Source organism: Peromyscus eremicus, chromosome 9 (genome assembly GCF_949786415.1).
Source record: "Peromyscus eremicus chromosome 9, PerEre_H2_v1, whole genome shotgun sequence".
Classification (NCBI taxonomy): domain Eukaryota; kingdom Metazoa; phylum Chordata; class Mammalia; order Rodentia; family Cricetidae; genus Peromyscus; species Peromyscus eremicus.
The window spans coordinates 109,448,271-109,469,062 of NC_081425.1; the positions used below are offsets into that span (position 1 = coordinate 109,448,271).

General features: G+C 41.4%; 1 protein-coding gene across 2 annotated transcripts in view; it reads left to right on the forward strand.

The window, feature by feature from the left end:
- The window catches only part of Fhit (fragile histidine triad diadenosine triphosphatase), a 1,519,797-nt gene that overhangs the window by 410,534 nt on the left and 1,088,471 nt on the right, over nt 1–20,792 (forward strand). For both annotated transcript variants that reach the window (XM_059274237.1, XM_059274236.1), the window contains one exon: nt 5,189–5,279. The gene's annotated coding sequence lies outside the window, so the exon portion shown is untranslated. The remainder of the gene's footprint in view (nt 1–5,188; nt 5,280–20,792) is intronic.

Here is a 20,792-nt window from a genome sequence, read left to right on the forward strand (position 1 = left end):
GAATGTAGGCATAGTTTTCTAGACTACTTCCTATTGATTGGGAGTGCTGGTAATCTTTGGGGACCCAGAGAAAATTTAAAATTATGTTCAAGTCCTGATTGGAGTAGTCTGTGAGGCTGGATCATCTCAGTCAGCAGCCTTGAACCTTTTCTGGATGCAGAACTCAGAGGAAACTGCAACAGAGGCATTTTGAGATGCTGGATCATCTGGGCCATTTGTTTTCATTGGTATCTGGTCTCCTCATCCTGAAAATACATACACTTTTAAAGGTAACATACATATCTGCATTAATACAAGTATAGATTATACACTGTACATAAATCAGCCAAAGAAAATTTCTTGTCATGTGTTTGAGCAGGTAAGATACATATCACATGTCTTGTAGTTCTTTCCGGTTTATTTTTTTTATGTCTGTAGTCAAAATTTCAGGGGGTCTTCCTCGATCAAATCTGATCATCTTTAATTTTGAATGAATCTGTCGCCTTTTATTTCCTGTAGAAACAAAAACATAACCCCTCCCCCAAAGTGGCATACCTTTGACTTAAATTTTGGAGTCAAGATATGTTTTAAAGTTATGTTGGTTTAATTCAGCAGCTTTTATAATCAAATGTCTCATAGTAGTCAAAAATTTTAAAGACAACACAATAATACATAATCCAGACTTTCTGTGCACTTTCCATCCTCAAGTGGCTCGTTTACTTTGTATTACTTTACTCCCCTTTCTAAGGACTTTTTTTTAACTGTTTTAAATCTATATTTTAATTTAAGGCTGTATATATATATATATATATATATATATATATATATATATATATATATATATAAATTTTTTTTTTCTCTTTTCTCTCTCAAGCCCAAGCACATCTTTTAAACACACCATGACCAATTTAGAGGCCTTTCTATCTGAATCTGTTTTTACGATGTTTCTTAACCCTATTTTCTGTATGAACAAAAGCTAAATCTGCCCCACAGCATGCTGCCAAAGCTTATGCTGATAGCTTAAGCATGCAGGCATTGGCTGGGAGAAGCCTCTCGGTACTGTGGCCCCTGTGAGAGGCCCCTGCAGAAACCCAGCACATGACTTGGCTCATGGTAGTAGTTGGTGGCCAGCTCCATTTCCCAGGCACCACAGCTGGCTTGAGAGATGAGGAAGCCCAGTGTGGCTCTTTTTTTTGTTAAAGCTTTCTCAGATTTTATGTGGATGTATGGGTAGCACGATGAGCACCAATTGTAAATGGAGACTTTTCTCTGTCCTGCCCCTTCCTGTAGCCATTTCCAAATAATCATTCAGAGGCTTAATGTTACTTATAAATGTTTGGCCAGTGGCTCAGGCTTATTGCTAGCTGGCTCCTACAATTAAATTAACCCATTTCTATTAATCTATATATTGTCACATGGCCATGGCCTTTACCAGTCTGCTGGCATATTGTTTCTTGGGCGGCTAGATGGCATCTCCCAGACTCTGCCCTCCTTCTTCTGTAGCTCTACTTGGGTTTCCTACCTGATCCTATCTTGCCTTTATCATAGGCCAAAGCAGCTTTATTTATCAACCAATGAGAGCAACAGATATTCACAGCATACACAAGGACATCTCACATCACTCCCTTCTCCCCTATCTTCCCTTTTTTCTCCATTCCCCCACTCTTCTTTCCTGCATTCTTTTATTTGAAAAAAATATGTAATGTACAAACAGGCACAAAAAAATTGAACAAAAAACTCTGAATTTCCAGTATCCAAAACAAGCCCCTGTCTCATTTGGTCAGATTTGCTCTCAGACTTCTAATTTGTTTTCCTTCCTTTTCTTTTCAAAAAGCTGGTGGATAGGATGAGACTCCCAATCATTCTGGTGTTTTCTTCACTCTCTGCTCTCTGATGTATTCACTTCCTGCCAAACCCTGTGCTGTGAAACTGGGGTGTGTCTCTGAACAGTTCATTCTTTGTATTTTCACATATGTATATGTACATCCATAAGATACACGTGACTGTGTTTGTGTGCTTTAAGTGTTTTTTGTTGTTTAATGATTATTTATGAAAAGAAACGTGTACTGATGTATGTGTATAGAACCAGCTGATTTCTTTTAAGGGCTGTGCACTGTTCCATGGTACAAGTGAAGCGGACTTCCCTGACTCATTCCCTTTTCAGGGTGAGCTTTTAGGTCATTGCTAAGTTTTGTGATATTAAAACAAGTGTGAAGATCCTCTTCCTAGCATGTGCCTCCTCCTCATATGTATGTTCATTGAGCCCTGCACATCTACCTGGTAGAATCAGTACGGATAGAATATGCAGTGCCGCTTTTGACAAGTACAATAAAAGCTCTCACTAGAATAATGTACCAGTTCGTGATTCTGCCTGGAGTAATTGGAATATTACATTATTTTCCTCACATCTTAGACAACATTGAATTTTGCCAGGCCTTTTCATGTTAACTACTTGGATGGAAGGAAAATGAAATCTTATTATTTTAATTTCCTTTTGCTTCCTGACCAGTGACTGATCTTCTTACATTCATGATCCACTGTCCTTTCTTCTTTGAATAACCCCCATTCCTCTGTTGTGCTCTGCTGTCTATTTCTTTTTTTTTTTTTTAACTTTAGAAGGTTTCTTATATGTTCTGATTTCTTGTTCCCTGTCTGCCAAATGTGTGCCCTGTGTCCACCAACGCATGGCTGGCTCACAGGAAGGTCACTCTTCAGATGCTGAGATTGTCTTACTATCTAGTTTAGTCCTCTGCATCATTGAGAAGTCAGGCGTAAACCTCTGCTTCCAGTGTGTTGCCCGTCCTTCGGATCTGCTGTCCTGTCCGGTCCCCACTGTCTCCACACAGACTGGCTGCAGTTTTCTTCTTCAGGTTTCCTAGAGAGGCTACTTAGTGACTTATCTCCAGTTTATTCTCACCAAAGAGCCAGAGAGACCTTACTACAATGCAAGTCAGCTCTTGGTTCACCTCAAGGCAGAACCTTACTTTACACCTTGCAGTAAATAAAAGCTTGGGTGACAGCAGGGGTCCAGACCCCAGCTGCTGGACCTTGCCTTCTCATCCCCCCTCTCTTGCCTCACTGTAGCAGTCATACTGCTTTCTCTCCCAGTACATCAACATTCCCGGGTGCATTCTGCACCCTCTGCTTGGAAATGTCTTCATCCCAAGCTGTCTTTCTGTCTTCTGTATCTCATTCAGGTTTTGCCTGAGATATTCATTTCCAGTGAGATCTTTCTTAATTTCCTTGTTTAAAAATGCAGACACCTCCCCAAATTCACTGTGCTTATTTCTTAGGGTGGCATTCAAAACATACTGCAAATTGAGAAGCTTACAACAGAAATGCTTTTTTGTCTGGTGGCTCTGGAGACTGTCACTCTGAAATCTGGACCATGCCCCCCCCCCAGGGGGGGGGATCTCCCTGGGAATGGCTGGGGGTGGGGGTGGGGTTGCCTCTTGCTGGCTTCTTGTGGCTTGCTAGCAAACAGCATCCTTTGCCTTGCAGCAGCCTCACGCCTGTCCCAGTCATCACAGGGCATTCTCCTGCTGTGTGGCTGTCTTCACACAGTATTCCTCTTAGATGTAAACACTCCCACTAGAGTTGGTCCATCTTATTCCAGTGTGACATCATCTCAGCCTTTGTCTTCAACTACTCTACTCTCTGGAACTGAAAAAGAGGAATTCAGTCTCTCCCTCCCTCCTTTCTTCACTCCCTCACTCCCTCCCTCCCCTCCTCCTTCTCTCCTACCTTGGGCAGGGAAGAGGGAGGCAACAACATTCTCCAGAAGACTCAGTGACATATAATCCACCCAGGAAGTTGCCATCTTTACTTTATCTGTCTGTTTTCCCTTATGAGATATCTGTAGAATGTGAAGCTTTTGTGTTCAGTGCTGTAGAGAACACTGCCTGGGAACGCTGTAGTCTGTGAGTGTTTGCTGATGATGGATGACTGATTTCAGTCACAGTGTGAGCAGAACAAGTAACATGATAAGGAGCAAAATAATTGGATTTTAAAAGAGGAAATAATGACCCTTATACAAAAATCACAGAAAATGAACTAGTGTCTGTGACTATGGCATTTTTTATTTCAAAAAAGGGCCTATGAAAGGAAAAGCCAAGGTGGAGATTACAGCAGAGAGGGGGTGACCAGTGGGGGATGTCATTGAGTCATTTGTGGGCAGCAGAGTCTGTTGACCTCTTAGTCACTTTCACATAATGAAAAACATCCTGTACTAAATGCATCTCGTATTATTATGCCCATTTGACAGGGATAGAATGAAAAGATCAGGTAGACTGAGCAGCTGTGCAGGACCTAAACCTAGTATCTGTACAAAATACCTGTTCTCCTTTGTGCTGGCTAGTTTATGTCAACTTGACACGAGCTAGAATCATCCAGAGGCGAGAAACATATCCATAAGACCCGTAAGATCTGGCCATAGGCAAGCCTATAAGGCATTTTCTTGAGTAGTGACTGATGTGGGAGGACCCAGCCTGTTGTAGGTGGGGCCACCCCAGAGTTGATAGCAGGCCAACAAATTATGAGGAGCAAGCTAGTAAGCAGCACTCCTCCCGGTCTCTCCATTAGTTAATGCCTTTCGGTTCCTACTCTGCTTCAGTTCTGGCCCTGATTTTCCTCAGTATAAGATGAAATGAAGCTTTTCTTCCCCAAGCTGATTTTGGTCATGGTGTTTTATTACAGCAATAGAAACCCTAATAAGACATCTTACTTATAATCAATTGCAGTTGGTACTAGTATTTCAAAGGAGAGGAAGTTAAATGATCCACAAGTGACTCTTCAGTGGATTTGACATAGAATTCCACAAAGCTAGAGAAGTATTCTCCTGACTGTAACCTGGGTCAACCTCATTGTTTTGCACAATAGAAATTCCAGTATTAGGACTGTCTAATTTGTGAGGAGGTCAGATGGTGCATTTAGGAATGCCCAGGGGTGGGAATCAGAATATGGACAGCTAAAGCACCATTCCGACCCTGCCTTTGTGTGGTACTACGTGAATCACCATCACTCCTCTGAGCCATGTTCTCCTGTAGAGTAATGACAATGGTTATTGAAGCTGCATTATGCCTTTCTAGACCTTTAAACAGTTCCTGATGCAGCCATGCCAGCTCAGTGTTCTTCACGACTGTTTTCATGATGTGCTGTCTAGAAGCTGTCCAGCTTGCTGCTGAGTGATTATCTGAACTTCTTCATCTAGGTAGGTTTCCTGGGACAACTTGCTCGGTCACTCCTGCAAAAACTCTTCATCTTGCACTGAGGACACCAAGGAGGCAGCACTCGTGTGAAAGGTAGTGTTTGCTTAATTTTATTTCTTTTTAAAAAGCGTGATAAATTGACTTACTGTGGGGATGTCCTTATGGTATTAGTCACATTCTTTTGCATATAAATAGAACTTTTATGATGGTGTTTACAGCTAGATTTCCTTAGAGAGCCTACCCTCTCTCTGCTTCTATTTGTAGCTGCCATTTTAAAATAGGAATATAAATATTATGTCAGCTAAATAAAAGAATGATGGGTTGCCTTTCTGAAGGATAGTATTGCCCCCCTTTCCTATGAAGTGCAGGTGAACTGTCACCTGACTGACATGCCATTAGTTGTTCTTCACCCATTCTGTAGGCACACATATTTAATAATTTTTATGTATGAAAAGAAAGGCTAAATAGTCACAAAGCCCCTTTTTAATGCCTTGTATGACTTTGATGATGATGGCAGGATTGAAATGAAATTAGTAGCAGCAAGAGGAGACTTCTGTCAAGGGACCTGTGTCCTGAAGGAGTGGAGGGTTAATCTTGCTCAGAGGAGGCTCTGCTGGTACAGAATAGGATAGTGAATGAACAACCTTTCAGGAGACTAGAGTCAGCCCTTCCCTTTATGCCGAAGGGTTTTCACCTACTGAGTCAAATATGCAACTTAAAAAAATAGCTGAAGGAGAAGAAATGAACTCAGGATGCTCAGAAGACACTCTTCCAAGTCATCCAGTCAGGCCTTCTGGAAGGGCCGGCAATGCCTTCGCTCTGACTTTTTCTCACATGCCTTCCTTCTCCACAGCAGTTTGTAGGAACCAGAAGCGCTTTCCTTAAAACTAGCCAGAAAACCTAAGAAAGTTGCAGTATAATTCCCCCAGTGCTGTGTGTAGGATTGGCCACTCAGAGAGTCTCTGACCCACCTGGTTTGCCAGTGGTCATAAAAACTCATTCTAGAAGGAATGTATTCCAAAGCTAGGTCAACAGAAGGTACAGGAAAGTTGAGAAGTTACTGAGTCCCTAGGCCTTGCTCAGTTCTTCTCCGTCTGGTAGGTCTCAAACCAGTAGGCTATGTCTTTTTGTCCAGTCGCATTCCTACATGAATGCCCATTTTGTTTTGGATCTAAGCATAAGAAATAGGTTTTCCCCCGTCCTTGGTTTCTATTTCCAAAGTCTCTCATATCACATAAAACTTTGTATGTCAGACTTTCCACTTGCTAACATCTATTTTGTTATAGGGATGTTATGTAGCTAGAGTTTTCCTGCCTGGCCCACGTCAGGACAAATCTCTGTCACCCGCCAGTCCCACAACCACTCAGACCCAACCACGTAAACACAGAGACTTATATTGCTTACATACTGTATGGCTGTAGCAAGCTTCTTGCTAACTGTTCTTATATCTTAAATTAATCCATTTCTATGAATCTATACCTTGCCACGTGGCTCGTGGCTTATCGGCATCTTCACTTGCTGCTTGTCATGGCAGAGGCTGGCAGTGTCTCTCTGACTCAGCCTTCCACTTCCCAGAATTCTTCTCCTCCTTGTTCCACCTATACTTCACTTGTTATGGATGAGAAAAGGTATCACACACACACACACACACACACACACACACACACACACACACACAGAGAGAGAGATGCACACTGACAGGCATGTGCCTTGGCCCCACAATTCCACTCTAGTCATTTCCCAGAATGTGGTTAACTCTGTTCTATCTATTTGAGTTTTTATTAATTAATTTATTTATTTACTTATAGACAGGGCTTTTTTATATAACCTGAACTGACTTCAAGCATGCCTGGCCTTGAGCTCACCATCTGCCTGGACTCTAGGATCTCAGACGTGTGCGACTCTTGGCAGGCTCTGCTCAGTTAACCTTGCTTTCTTAAACACTCTTGCTCCCTTCTGTTGTTCCTTCTCGTGCTTCATTCTTTAACAATATCCCCATGTCTGTCTTGACAAAGTGTGGTGTGTGTGTGTGTGTGTGTGTGTGTGTGTGTGTGTGGTGTGTGTGTGTGTGTGTGTGTGTGTGTGTGTGTGTGGTGTGTGTGTGTGTGTGTGTGTGTGTGTGTGGTGTGTGTGTGTGTGTGTGTGGTGTGTGTGTGTGTGTGTGTGTGTGTGGTGTGTGTGTGTGTGTGTGTGTGTGTGTGTGTGAATCAAACAGCTCTATGAACCAAAAAACAAAGACACTACCCACCTTATCTTGCTCCCAGCTAACCCTGTTTCCTATATCCACTTTATCTTGTGCACCTAGTTGTCCTTGGCTCTGCCTGCCTTCCCATCATTCCACAATCCTTTGAAATCCTCAGGTTTATGCAAAGTTTATCAACTTGGGCAGAACTGCCTATAGAGTGTGTACTGCTCTTGGACATTGCCTTGTCTTCTAAATGCACTCACTGAATACATGTAGAGTGGGATGGACTCCCATTTCACTTCCTGATGAATCTGACTGACTTCTTCTTGGTAGATTCTCTGCCTGTCTAGAGAGCTTACCTTCCAAACAGGAAAGCAATGCAGTGAGTTGACACGGAGAACTGGCATTGCATGCTTCCTTGCCGTGAATCTTTGAGTATAGCCATTCGGCCTTCAGCATTTTTGTTCTGTATGGCATTTTAACCCTAGAAATAAGGCTCTTGAAAATGAAAGCCTGCAATAATTTGGAAGAGTAATTAAAAGTGAGTGATTTTTCAAGTTTTAGAGAACTCACTTATTCCTCTGTGCTTAGAAAGACTTTTCTTTTTCTCCTAACAATAAAAGACAGTGCCTAATAATTTCAAGTACTCCCCTTTTGCTGGTTTTGCGTGATTTTTGCTGTTTGCTGTTTGATCTTAGCCTGCTTAACCTCTCTGAACTCTGGTTTCTTCTTCTATGAAATGAGACTAATCTTAGGAATTGTTTCACAGAATGGTTATGAAAGATTAAAAGATAATTTATGTAAAGTGGTTAGGAAGATGCCTTCCATGAAGAAGCTTTCAAGACATGGAACTCATAATTACTAATGGTCAGGACATGGATGTCACAATTATTCATGAAAGTAGATGTGCACTTACTGTGTCTTAGTATTGAAGGACTTTCAATATTTTCTTTCTTTTAGAATATTACCTATAACTGTATCAATGTGGCAGACGTGGAGGTGTCTAAGGCCAGACAAGTAACACAGTGCCAAGTGCTGCCTGGCTCCTCCTTGGAGGAGTTGCTGGTACAGAACTCATTGCTTTGAGAGTAAATGCTGCCATGTCCATGTGATGTTTTAGTGTGTAACTGTAAGCTGTGAGTTTAGTTAAGTCTCCTTGTGTACTTGGCAAGATGGTCAAGGGAGCCCCAGGCCTGACTTCTGTTTCTTCTTAGCACTAAAACTAGATATTTCTAGACTGGGGCAGGTTAAGGAATCCTTAGGAAATACAGGAGAATATTTCCTCCATGTTTTCTCTCCACACTTCTCTACACTCTGCAGTGTGGTCTGCACTCCCATGTCTGGTGTGGCCAAGCTCTACCAGCCCAGACCTGACCAGAGGTATCAAATATAGAATAGACCTGCCCTCAGCTATTACCTGAAGGCAGGAAGAAAAATATATAGGATGATGCTTTGCAGAGCTGCGGTTCAAAACTTGAAAGCTGAGTTCCCATTTTACACTGTTTAGTGTGAAAGCTGGCTGAAGTTAATGTCCGTTGGCTGACTGACTCTAATTAGAAACTGCCCTTTAGTCTTGACCCACCAAGCTACAAAGTTGGAGGCAATTACAGGCACTGGGGTGTGTGCTTTCAGACCTGAGGAGGCAAGAGGTAGAAAGAAGCTCCTCATTCTGGGTGTAAGCAGTTCTCAAATTTGAGGGTAGTTCCTGACCAGGCTTGTAAGGAGCAGCCATGTGAGCATAGTTTCAAAAGCGAAAGCAGCAGCTGGGGTGCGGCACCTGCTTTTCATCTCAGCATTCAGGGACAGGTGGATTGCTGTGAGTTTGAGGTCAACCTGGTCTCCATCGTGAATTCCAAGCCAGCCAGGGTAGATAGTAAGACCCTGTCTGCAAAAGAAAAGAAAGAGGTAAACCAAGCTTTGAGCTTCTCCCAAGACCCTGCTCGGTTCTGTTTAACTAATGTACTTGCCTATCAAAACAGATCAATATTCCCTGGAGAACTAAAGTGGAAACTGGCTCTTCCTCCTCACCACTTACATTTGACATACAAAGAACTAAAAAAATGGGAACAATTTTGAAAAGAAAAGGCCAGATTTGGGATTTCATTGATGGAGAGTTGTCACTACTGAAATTAAAATTTCCTGAGTTGGCCTTAGAGCATTTGGAGGTGACCAGGAAAGGTACCAGTAACCCTGACAATAGAGCCATGGTAGTTGTATTTCTGAAGTACAGAAAGAAAAACTATTTAAATGTCTGAACAGAGAAAAAAGAGTCAAGGCTCTGGGAACTGTGCTACAAAATGCAACATGGCTACCATACATGTAATTAGAGCCACAGATGGAGTGGAATCATGCAGAAAGTATGTTTGGAAAACAATGACATATTTTCATATATGGTGAAATACTTAAATCCACAGACAAAAAAACTTAGCAAACACCAAACAATATATCTCTCTCAAGCACATGCACATTGTCTCTCTTTTAGACAGGGTCTTTTTATGCATCTCACCCTGTACTTGAATTAAAAATCCTCCTGCCTCAGACTCAGGAAATTCTTCTTATGTCACCTGAGACAGGGGAAAAGCCTATGCTGAGGTTGTGTCCCAGAATAAATGGGATGAATCTGAGGAAATCATGCCTCTCGCTTCTCATTTAAATATCTGGCAGCAACAGTAAAGATGGGTCTTCATGGGAACCACAGTACATTGGGGGAAATGTCTTAAATGAGTACTTCCTCCTTTTCTGATGATAGAAAAAAGGATAGTTTAATGTTTCTAAATGACATGTATTTATTTGTGGTGTGGGGTGGGTAGGGATAACGTGTGTATATGGTACATATCTGGAGGCCAGAGGATAACTAGTAGGAGTTGGTGCTCTCTTCAGCCATACTGATCCTGGGAATTGAGCTCAGATAGTCAGTCAGGCATGGCTGCAAGAGCCTTTCCCTACTGATTATCTCACCAGCTTAAAGGAAAAATGATGTTTTTAAAGTAAAGAGGGGACAGAAAGACAGTAATAACACAAACCAAGAACCTTGTTATTTGCATCGTTAAAATGTGCTTTAAGAATGAAGACGAGGACATTTTCAGATAGAGGAAATCATAGAGGCTTTGTTGCCAAAAGACTCGAGATGTCAAAGGAAGCTGCTCAGACTGAAATGAGGCACACTAGAGAGGACCTGAAATGCTCAAGACAGAAGAAATATATTGGAATTGCAAATATAGATGACTCTTTTTCCATCTTATAATTTTCAGAATATATAGAACAAGAATGACAACATTGCCCCATGGGGATCATGATGTAATATGAGTAGCTGCAATCTACACGACAATTATAGCATCAGAAGTGGGGGTGATAAATGGACTTATGTAGGTGCAACACTTTCAACTTTCATGTGAGATATTATAAAAGTAACTCAAATAATGACCAAGAATATATATTTCAGTTCCTAGAACAACTAGTATGAAAAGTGGTCAAATGATTAACTATAGTCTCACTTTGTTTAAAGACAGGGTCTCACTATAGAGTTCTAGCTGACCTGAAACTTAATGTGTACACCAGGCTGGCCTCGAACTCACAGAAAAACTCTTGCCTTGCTTTTTAACAACAATACAATAATATTGGAAAGGAGAAACAGGGAAACAAAAAGCAGAGACTCAAACCAAGAAAATTAGTGAAACTGTAACAACCATTATATTATTAGTGGACCCTGTGCATTTTAGTTAAAAGGCAGAGGCATCAGATGTATTAAAAATTAAGAATAATAACACTGTATTGAGAGATAAACTTTTTTTTTTTTTTTGGTTTTTCGAGACAGGGTTTCTCTGTGTAGCTTTGCGCCTTTCCTGGGACTCACTTGGTAGCCCAGGCTGGCCTCAAACTCACAGAGATCCACCTGGCTCTGCCTCCCGAGTGCTGGGATTAAAGGCGTGCACCACCACTGCCCGGCGAGAGATAACCTTTAAATATAAAGATACTCATAGAATTAAAGGAAACTGGTAGGAAAAGGAATGATGTAGAAATGGTATAAGACATGTGGAGTGCCTTCCTGAATATCAGACAAATGAAACTCTAGGACAAGTGGATTACCAGAGAGAAAGTACTTTGCAATAACAAAAGAGTTAATGTATTAAGAAGGCATAACAGACCCAGACAGTGGTGGCACACGCCTTTAATCCCAGCACTCGGGAGGCAGAAGCAGGCAGATCTCTGTGAGTTCACCGCCAACCTGGTCTACAAAGTGAGTTCCAGGAAAGGCGCAAAACTACACAGAGAAACCCTGTCTTGGAAAAAAAAAAAAAAAAAAGAAGGCATAACAGTTATTGGTGAATATGTACCTGGTAAAATTCCAAGTGAAATCTGTTTGTGTTTTTCTAAGTGTGGGGTCCCGGAGGACTCAAATGTAGTCCAGACATATATGTGGCTCATCAGTTTAAGGACTAACCAGGCTAATTAAAGTCAGCATGGGTGCAGAAAGCAAAGTCATTGGAGGGTATAGTGACCTTGGGGTAACCAACAGCTTATATCTTGCTTCACAATGTTTTCATAGCTGTTTGCCTCAGGCAATGCATCATGGGTTTGACCATGTTCCACAATCTAGGATCAAGATGGATACCTTTGTAATTTAATCCTACAGTGCTCATATTTAATTAAATTAAATGTTAGAGCCATTCCAGTTGGTGCCCCTTCTACAGTCCTTGTTTAAATATTTTGGACCCAGCCCTGCTGGCAATAACTCCATAGATTCTCTGTATTTCCTCCATTGCAATGGACGACTATGTGGCTCAGTATATTGCCCAAAGCCATGAAGTTGATGGGTGTTCAAGTCCAAGTTTGCTTGCAAAGCCTTACCCACTGCATCATACCCTCCTTCTCAACTGTTTTTATCAGAATATGCATATGTAGAACTGAAGTACCCCCCAACAGACTCTCCTGAAGACAAAGGAACATCTCTAGCTGTCAATACGTACTCTAGCTGTGAATGGCTGAGAAACAAGAGGAAGCTTGCTGGTTTAAAAAGAGACGGAGCCGTGGCAATGGCCCAATTCCAGGTGAACTGAACACTGAGCTATGAACCTGCAAATCACACAGACATTCTGTTGCACCCATGTGTTTGCGCATATTTAGAATAAGAATGAAAGGCTGTGGGAATCTTTTCTAGATTTCCCTCCCCTGTGACATGAGAGAAAGCTAGCTGGTGGGGTCCATGCTCAGCTCAGGAGCCTTGGTGGGGTACCTGTTTCTAAGTGATGTGTGAGGTCTCTGCATTGAGTTTACCTTCTGGCTAGCTGTGCTGCACTTGTATCTGAAGCTGTGGCTATGCAGTTTTCTATGAGACTGAGCACAAAATGCTACCCTGATCGACTTGGGAAATATTCTCTCTGAGTCATTACAACAATCCAAGGATAATTTTATTGTTCCATATTTCCAACAAAGACACTGGCACTCCCAGATGTGATTCTTTTAAATAAAAGATACATTTTTTCCCTCACTGTGTATGACCAGAGCAACAAATTATAATTCTGCAGTCTATCGGAGATGTTCTATATCATTTTCAGATTGTGTTAGAAGAGCCCTTGCCTGGACCCAAGTGACACAGACTTTTGCCATAGCCCCCTTACCATTTAAGTGACAAATTTGCTCTGTGTATAGTTTATAGCCAACTTTCAATAAAGTTACTAAAATTTGTCTAGCAAAGCCAGAAACAAATCTCCTACCACTATCAGTTAATGGGGTTGCAAACCAAACCTGAGAATTCACTAAGTTTCCTGGAAGTCAGATCAAAGACATAAACAGCAAGTTTCCAATTCTTACTATTGAAAAGATTAAAATGTGTCAGAAGTTTATTATGTGATCATTAAAATTGCTTCTTGATGCTGATATAAAAATGATAACTGGGATCTGTGGTGCATACCTGTAATTCTGGTGCTCAGTAGGCTGGGGCAAGAGAATCGCAAGTTTGAGGACAATCTTAGCTAAACAGTGAGCTACAGTCCAGCCAGAACTGCATGGTGAGGTCCCGTTTCCTGACCCAGCAGCTTTCCTCTGGGCATTGATAGGGTTAGGCGGAACTCTATGCATGGATGCTGGAGTAATGTTTTCCTTCTCTAACCTGCATCCAGGCTCATGTTGGAAACCTCAAGGGCATCAGCTTGGCATGACACGTTACATCCTGCACACTTTCCATCTCTAGGGGTCAATGTAAGTGCTCTTCTACCACCAGGAGCTGTGCGGCAGTCTGTGCCATCTCCATATATAGTGGACGTTACTTTCACAGCTCATCAATCAAGAGAATGAGTTCCAGTGAACTGACAGAATTTGACCAAGGCTTCCTGTGTTTTAGTCAGATTTGAAAGTTTCTGTCACAAAAATATGAATATTTCCACTATACTAACTTCCTTCTAAAATACTGAATAATGTGATTAATTGGGCATCATTTCCAAGAATAATTCGCATCTGTAGTCATCATGAAGAAGCTGCACATCCTGGGTCACAATTCTTTCACTGTGAAATCACTGATGGAATTGGTATCAGAAAGCACCACGTAACCCCGCCAACATGAGAGAACCTTCAATGTCTATATTTTGTGTTTGTTCTATGTTTTTAAAAATGAATTTCATCAAACAGACTTGAAGACTTGGAGAGTGACAGAAAGTTAAGGTCACCAGGGACCTTCAGTGACAGCTTTGCCAATACAGTTGGATGTTCCTCAACTGTAAAGCTTTTTTAATGAAAAGAGACCCCAAAACTTTTCTATTAATGTGCAGTGGCCTCTTGTCACTTTGCAATGAGTGAACTGTCAGCCTGCCGATTACCAGGCATACAGTATACGCTCATTAAATCGTGCACTGTGGATTTCTTCGGATTGTCAAACTGCTTAATTGAAAAAATGTGTAGTGTCACTCTTATGGGAAAGAGGCAAGAATCAAAGGGCTGGAGAGCTGACTCTTAACATTTTAGAGTTTGCTTTTAACTGCAGCCAGAAACTGTTCTGTTTTACAGTTTTGATTAAAGGACTTTCCCTTCTGAATTTTTCTTGTTTTGTGTATAATTCAAACACTGTAATTATAATGGAGTTTCTTTGATAATAGAACTACTAAATCATTCTGCCAGCAGCTGAAAACCAAGGGGAGGGGCTTGTTTTTGTGCTGTAGCTTCAAGGCTTATTTGGGTGTGCTGGGGAACTGGGAAGGAGGAGATTCTGGTGGGTTTTTTTTAATCTCAGCAAACCTCTGCTTCTGTGACTGCATCGTGGTGGTGGGTTGAGCCTTTCTGACACTAAGTGCCCTTAGACTGTTGGTGGTTCTCTGTCTGTAAGATAGTTTAAAAAACTCCAATCCTCAATTCCATCCTAGACTGAATACATCAGAATTTTTTGATGTATATGTCACAGGTAGAGGCAGTTAGATGGGGGTGGTGGGCACGACAGTTTTTAAAGGCTCTCCAGGTGATTACAGTGTGAGCCAATGTTGAAAGAGATTGTCTAAATTGATTCCAGTTGTCAGTATCTTAGGTCAAGACACGTCTCACCAATTGTGATCATCAACTACGCACATCAGCTAAAATTTCCTGCAAGTTATGCACCTGAAGGATTTCAGCAGGTCAAAACTCTTGAGTTCTGGGCTCAACTTAGAGTACTAAATGAGGCTCTCTGGAGCAGAGCCCAGGATCCTCTGACAAGCACTCTAAGGTAATCCTTGGTGTGAGCTTCGAGAATCAGCTAAGGAAGCAAGATGATCTTCAGAAAGAGTTCACTGGAGCTTTGGAAAGGGACAAATTGCAGGAAGTTCAGGACAGAATTAGTTGTTACCTTTTTAGCAGTCTAGATTTGGGTACATTCATCTGGTCCTACTGTAATTATGCTTATAATAGCATCAGAATGATTTGGGACAAAGCTGTCACATTTAGTACCATATAATACCAAGGTAGGGACACCCATCCCATAATTTTTTTTGAACCTCCATGTATTATTTTCACTAAAGGTGCAAGACAGCCTGAGACCTGACAGCCCTAACAAGCAAGGTTCAGCCACCTGTCCTCAGTAGATCAATGAAAGGAAGAAATAATCTTAAAAAGCGGGAAAAGATTTGTTCCATGTGGTCTCAGTAGTAAAAGGGACAAAAAGGTCCAGTGACAGCCATGCGTGTGTGTGTGTGTGTGTGTGTGTGTGTGCGCGCGCGCGCACACACACACACAAGCTTTACCTGCCCAAGTTATCTTCAAGGTCCTGTCATGAGAGCTGGGTTTAAAGAGAGGGCAAGAAATATGCATATCCATGCAGTCCAGGTCAAGTGTGGGCCTCTCTTCGTCAGTCTCCCCTCTGAGAAACAAGTTCTTCCTCTGGCAGGCACTGGGTTTCAGCCTTCGCCTAGTGTGGGACTCCTGGACAATTCCAGTTCCTGGGAACCATTGTTGCAGTACTCTGACAGGCCAAGGTAGAGGCATGTGTTTCTATGTAGAATCTCTTCATTCCTAACAGGGTGTGTGTACCAGGGCCTAATGACTGGAGCCAGTGTATTGTGAAAGGCCTATTAAGAATTAGAAGACAACTTATTTTGATTTAAACATATGGGAAAACTGCAAAATCAAAACAAGTTGATACTGAAATGTCAGCAAAATAAAGCATTCTGCTGTTGTTATTAATTACCAAAATTAACAATTATTAAAGCATCTACTTTCATAGACAGTTTATGAGTTAACCGTTTTTACTCCTTAAGCATTACTGGAAATACATAATAATTATGGTGAAAACTTAGCTAATTTTAAAATTAAATTAAATTAACCAAATTATATGTAAGCACTCAATTTCAAATGCAAAGTATAAAATATTTTCCAAGATTTCAATCATGAAAATCACTTATCTAGCAGCAGAGAGTGGAACTTAGATATTGATGTTGGCTGGAGGGACACATTAACCAAGACTGCATAGACATGCACACTTCTTGCTCTCTGTTCAAACCTACGTGTGAAGCTGAGCATCCAGAGAAAAGGCATGGAAAGTCTGGGAAGGGCACAGAGCATGTCTATAGGACATACCCTAAAGTAAAGGATCAGCAATGGGGGCTTTTGTTTGTTTGACTCTTTTTACTCTTATTTCTTTGCTTTTTGGGGCTTGTCACCCAGCTCCAAAATAAATCACATGGAGGTTTATTCTTTCTTATGAATATCTGGCCTTAGCTTGGCTTGTTTCTAGACAGCTTTTCTTAACTTATCCCATCTACCTTTTACCTGGGCCTTTAGTTTCTTTATTCTACATACCTTTCTTTCATACTTACTCCGTGGCTGGCGGTGTAGCTGTGGGGCTGGCACCTGATGTCCTCTTCTCCTGCTGTGGGATGGTCTTTCTGTATGCTGTGAATATGTTTTGCTCTCATTGGTTGATAAATAAAGCTGTTTTGCCTAATAGCCAGGCAGAATAAGGTTAGGCAGTACATTCAAACTGAAGATGGAGATGAAGAATGGTGTAGTTGAGGAGTCGCCAACCAGTTGCTGAGGAAGCAAGATACATTAAAAAAAAAAAAAAGGTACCAAGCCACATGGCTAAACATAGATAAGAATTATAAGTTAATTTGAGTGTAAGAGCTAGTTAGTAACAAGCCTGAGCTACTGGCCAAGCATTTATAAGTAATATTGAGCCTTTGAGTCAATTACTTGGGAAGCGGCTGCTGGGTATTTGGGAACAGGGAGGTGAGACAGAAACTTCTGGTTACATTCTCCTCTTCTTGCTCCTTGATTTCTTTCTCTAGATTTCTCCTTCTATTTATTCTCTCTGTCTACCACCTGTCTCCTTTCTCCTGCCACTTTATTGGCCATTCAGCTCTTTATTAGACCAATCAGGTGTTTTAGACAGGCAAAGTAACACAGCTTCATGGAGTTAAACAAATGCAACACAAAAGAATGCAAAACATCTTTGCATCATTAAATAAATGTTCCACAGCATAAATAAATGTAACACATCTTAAAATAATATTCTATAACAGGAGAGGAGGTGACAGAGAAGAGAAGGGGAGGAAGAGATATGAGAAAGAACAAAGACAGGTAAATAGAAAATGTATAATGAAACCCATTATTTCCCATAGTAACTAAAAATGACAATAATAAAATAATTAAAAAATATTTAGTTGTTTTGGGCTCCATTCTCACTGACAAAATTATTAAATATATGCATAAACAGACTTCAAAATATGTAACAGAAATTAAACACTATTTTTCACCTTTCTGCTTTAAAAAGCTTCAAAAGACAAAAGAAAAAAAATGGATATTTTTAGCCACATGTCACATTACCGCTAAGACTCTGTTGCTTGTATCCATGTTGGGCCCATCAGTGAACACAAGATGAGAGTGATGAGATACTCTGTTTCTCACACAGGAAGTTCCTCTTAGTGATGGCAAGGACAGTATGAAACTGCACAGGGCTGGGATGAAGGAAGCAGGGTCACTGGTAATTTAGTCCTGAAGGCAAACCCATGCTCAGAGAAAGTGTGTCAATCCTCTGCTGTATTCACACTTTGGATTCAGATGCAAATGAGCTCCCAGTCTCAGGACCCTCTGATCCCTGGGAGAGTCTTGCTGTGGGCTCTTCACTAACATCTGAGTGACATTTTTGTCTACCAAATAAAATATGTTAATTTAAATATTCTAAGAGAAAGAAGTGAACAAATACAGTGGGAACCATTAGCTTAAGGAGTTGATGCATAAGATGTACTTAGAGAATTAATGAGACCTATGTGAGAGGGATCTCAGTTTGGTTACCCAACGCGCAAGTTGAATGGTTCACAACTGCTTGTAATTCCAGCTCCAGGGGATTTGTCACCCTCTTCTGACCTCTGTGGCTACCTGGACTGATGTACACACACACACACACACACACACACACACACACACACACACAATTTAAGAAAAAAACATATGAGAAAGTCACATTATCTGGTATAAATGGTATCTGCTAATGAAAGCAGTTAAAATTGTGAAGAGGCTCAGGAGGGATCACTGCATGAGAATGTTTTCAGATTTTTCAGGTCTTCATAAAACCCCTGGTCCACCTTGAGAAATAAAAGATTCAGATGAATTGTGACCTAACACCACAGTGAGCTTGGGTTCTACATGTGCATGAGTGTTTGTTTAGTTAGAAATTTCCGTTTGTTTGGGGAGACACTGTGACACTAATAGGAGCCAATATTGTCTCAGCTCCTGCTAGGGCTGCTGCGGTTCTCCTGTCTGGAAGAGAATTAACTGAGCTTCTCACTCAGTGAGAAGTGTTGTGGTTTGTTGGTCTTGATGTTGTTGTTTTGATTTTGTTTACTGCTGTACTGGGAGAGTGGCTTCAATGTCAGTAGTTTTGCTAACACAATGAAGATCTGTATCTCTTAAGGCTCCAAATGTCTTCTGGATTAGTCACACCTTGCATATTAACCATTTCCATGTGTATATTTTACTGTTGTGGACTGGCATATGCTCCATTTCACAAATTGATGCCCTAGTCTCAATATTACTGTATTTGGAGACAGGGTCTTTAAAGAGGAAATTGAAATTAAATGAAGATTTAAGGGTGAGGCCATAATCCAGGAAACCTCAGCTATATATACACAGAGGATCAGGCAAGGACAGGTAAGCAAAAGTGATTTTGCCACCCCAGGGAGAAGTGAATCCACCTGACTCTGCTCTCTTGGACTTTTCATCTCTAGAAATGTAGAAAATACATTCTGTTATAGAAGCTCCCTGATGTTAGATCACTGACCTCCACTCTAAGAGGTCAGTCATTTAGGAGACCAGATCTGATTCAGGGAAGAAATTAGGCCAGAATTCCTACAGTTCTACCTCTGGGACAGAGAATTCAGAGATTGTGCTGTGGCCTTCCATACACACCCCTGCCCCTTCAACAGCAAGAGAGCCTTAGAGTCCACCCAGTACCTGGTTCCGTGTCAGGTAGGCTATGTTAAATTAAATCCCATGGTGTCCAACTTACTGTCAGCCTCCCAAATCATGTAAAAGCTGGTTTATCTTCTTCTTTTGGAGGATTTGTTTGAGGCTCTCTCTCCTGCTCCAGGCCATCAATCATATCTGTGCTCTAGCTCTCTCAAGGTTCCATCATGTCTGTCTGTGCTCTAGCTCTCTCAAGGTTCCATCATATCTGTGCTCTAGCTCTCTCAAGGTTCCATCATGTCTGTCTGTGCTCTAGCTCTCTCAAGGTTCCATCATGTCTGTCTGTACTCTAGCTCTCTCAAGGTTCCATCATATCTGCGCTCCAGCTCTCTCAAGGTTCCATCATATCTGTGCTCCAGCTCTCTCAAGGTTCCATCATGTCTGTCTGTGCTCCAGCTCTCTCAAGGTTCCATCATGTCTGTGCTCTAGCTCTCTCAAGGTTCCATCATGTCTGTCTGTGCTCCAGCTCTCTCAAGGTTCCATCATATCTGTGCTCTAGCTCTCTCAAGGTTCCATCATGTCTGTCTGTGCTCCAGCTCTCTCAAGGTTCCATCATGTCTGTGCTCTAGCTCTCTCAAGGTTCCATCATGTCTGTGCTCCAGCTCTCTCAAGGTTCCATCGTATCTGTGCTCCAGCTCTCTCAAGGTTCCATCATGTCTCTGGTATAATCCTTTATCCCCACTAATTGCTTTCCCACTTAAAGGCCTGGGCATGACCTCCATGTTGAGGGTCCCTCTCCTAGTAATACGCACCCTGAAGGGTATTTTATGTTAGCTCCTTCCCCAAACCCACAACTCTGATTTCTAGTACCATCTGTGCTTTTTGTTATGGAAGTCCAGGCTAAGATAATTATTGATAAATTCCACTATTGGGTTTGATTTTTGAGATTTAGCCCACACTAACTTAAGTAGAACTCTTAATTTGGACCAAAGCATCTATGAAATACATCTTTTCCCTCTCTGCCCTATTAAGTAATACCCAGCAGGATTATAGTATAATTTTGTCCATCGAACATTTCCTTTTTTAACAATTACTCACTGAGTGCCTACCTATGAGCCAGTTACTCATAGGTGAAAATGAAGGATTTGTACTCCAGATGAGGAAATAAAACATGTGCATAAACACTGTCACTTGCAGCTGACGGGGCAGGGAGAACCTGATAAAGCTGCTATCAAGGGAGGGCTTTGGAGGATAGATGAGATTGGCCACACAGAGCAGGCCAATGACAGAGGGCAGGTGAAGAGGGATCAGGTGGTGAACAGAGGCCGAGAGGTTGAATTTCTGTGCAGTTACAGTGAGGTATAAACTTTGACCTAAATGCAGAATATACACAAGGAAACTTTTGTTCACAGGACCATCTCAGATTCAATTTTTAGAATCCTATACATATCACATTGACTCATCTATACTCATAATATATGCACAAGATAGATACTGACATTATCCCCACTTTGTAGACCAGGAAACCTAGGCATAGATAGTAATCCATAATACATACTGGA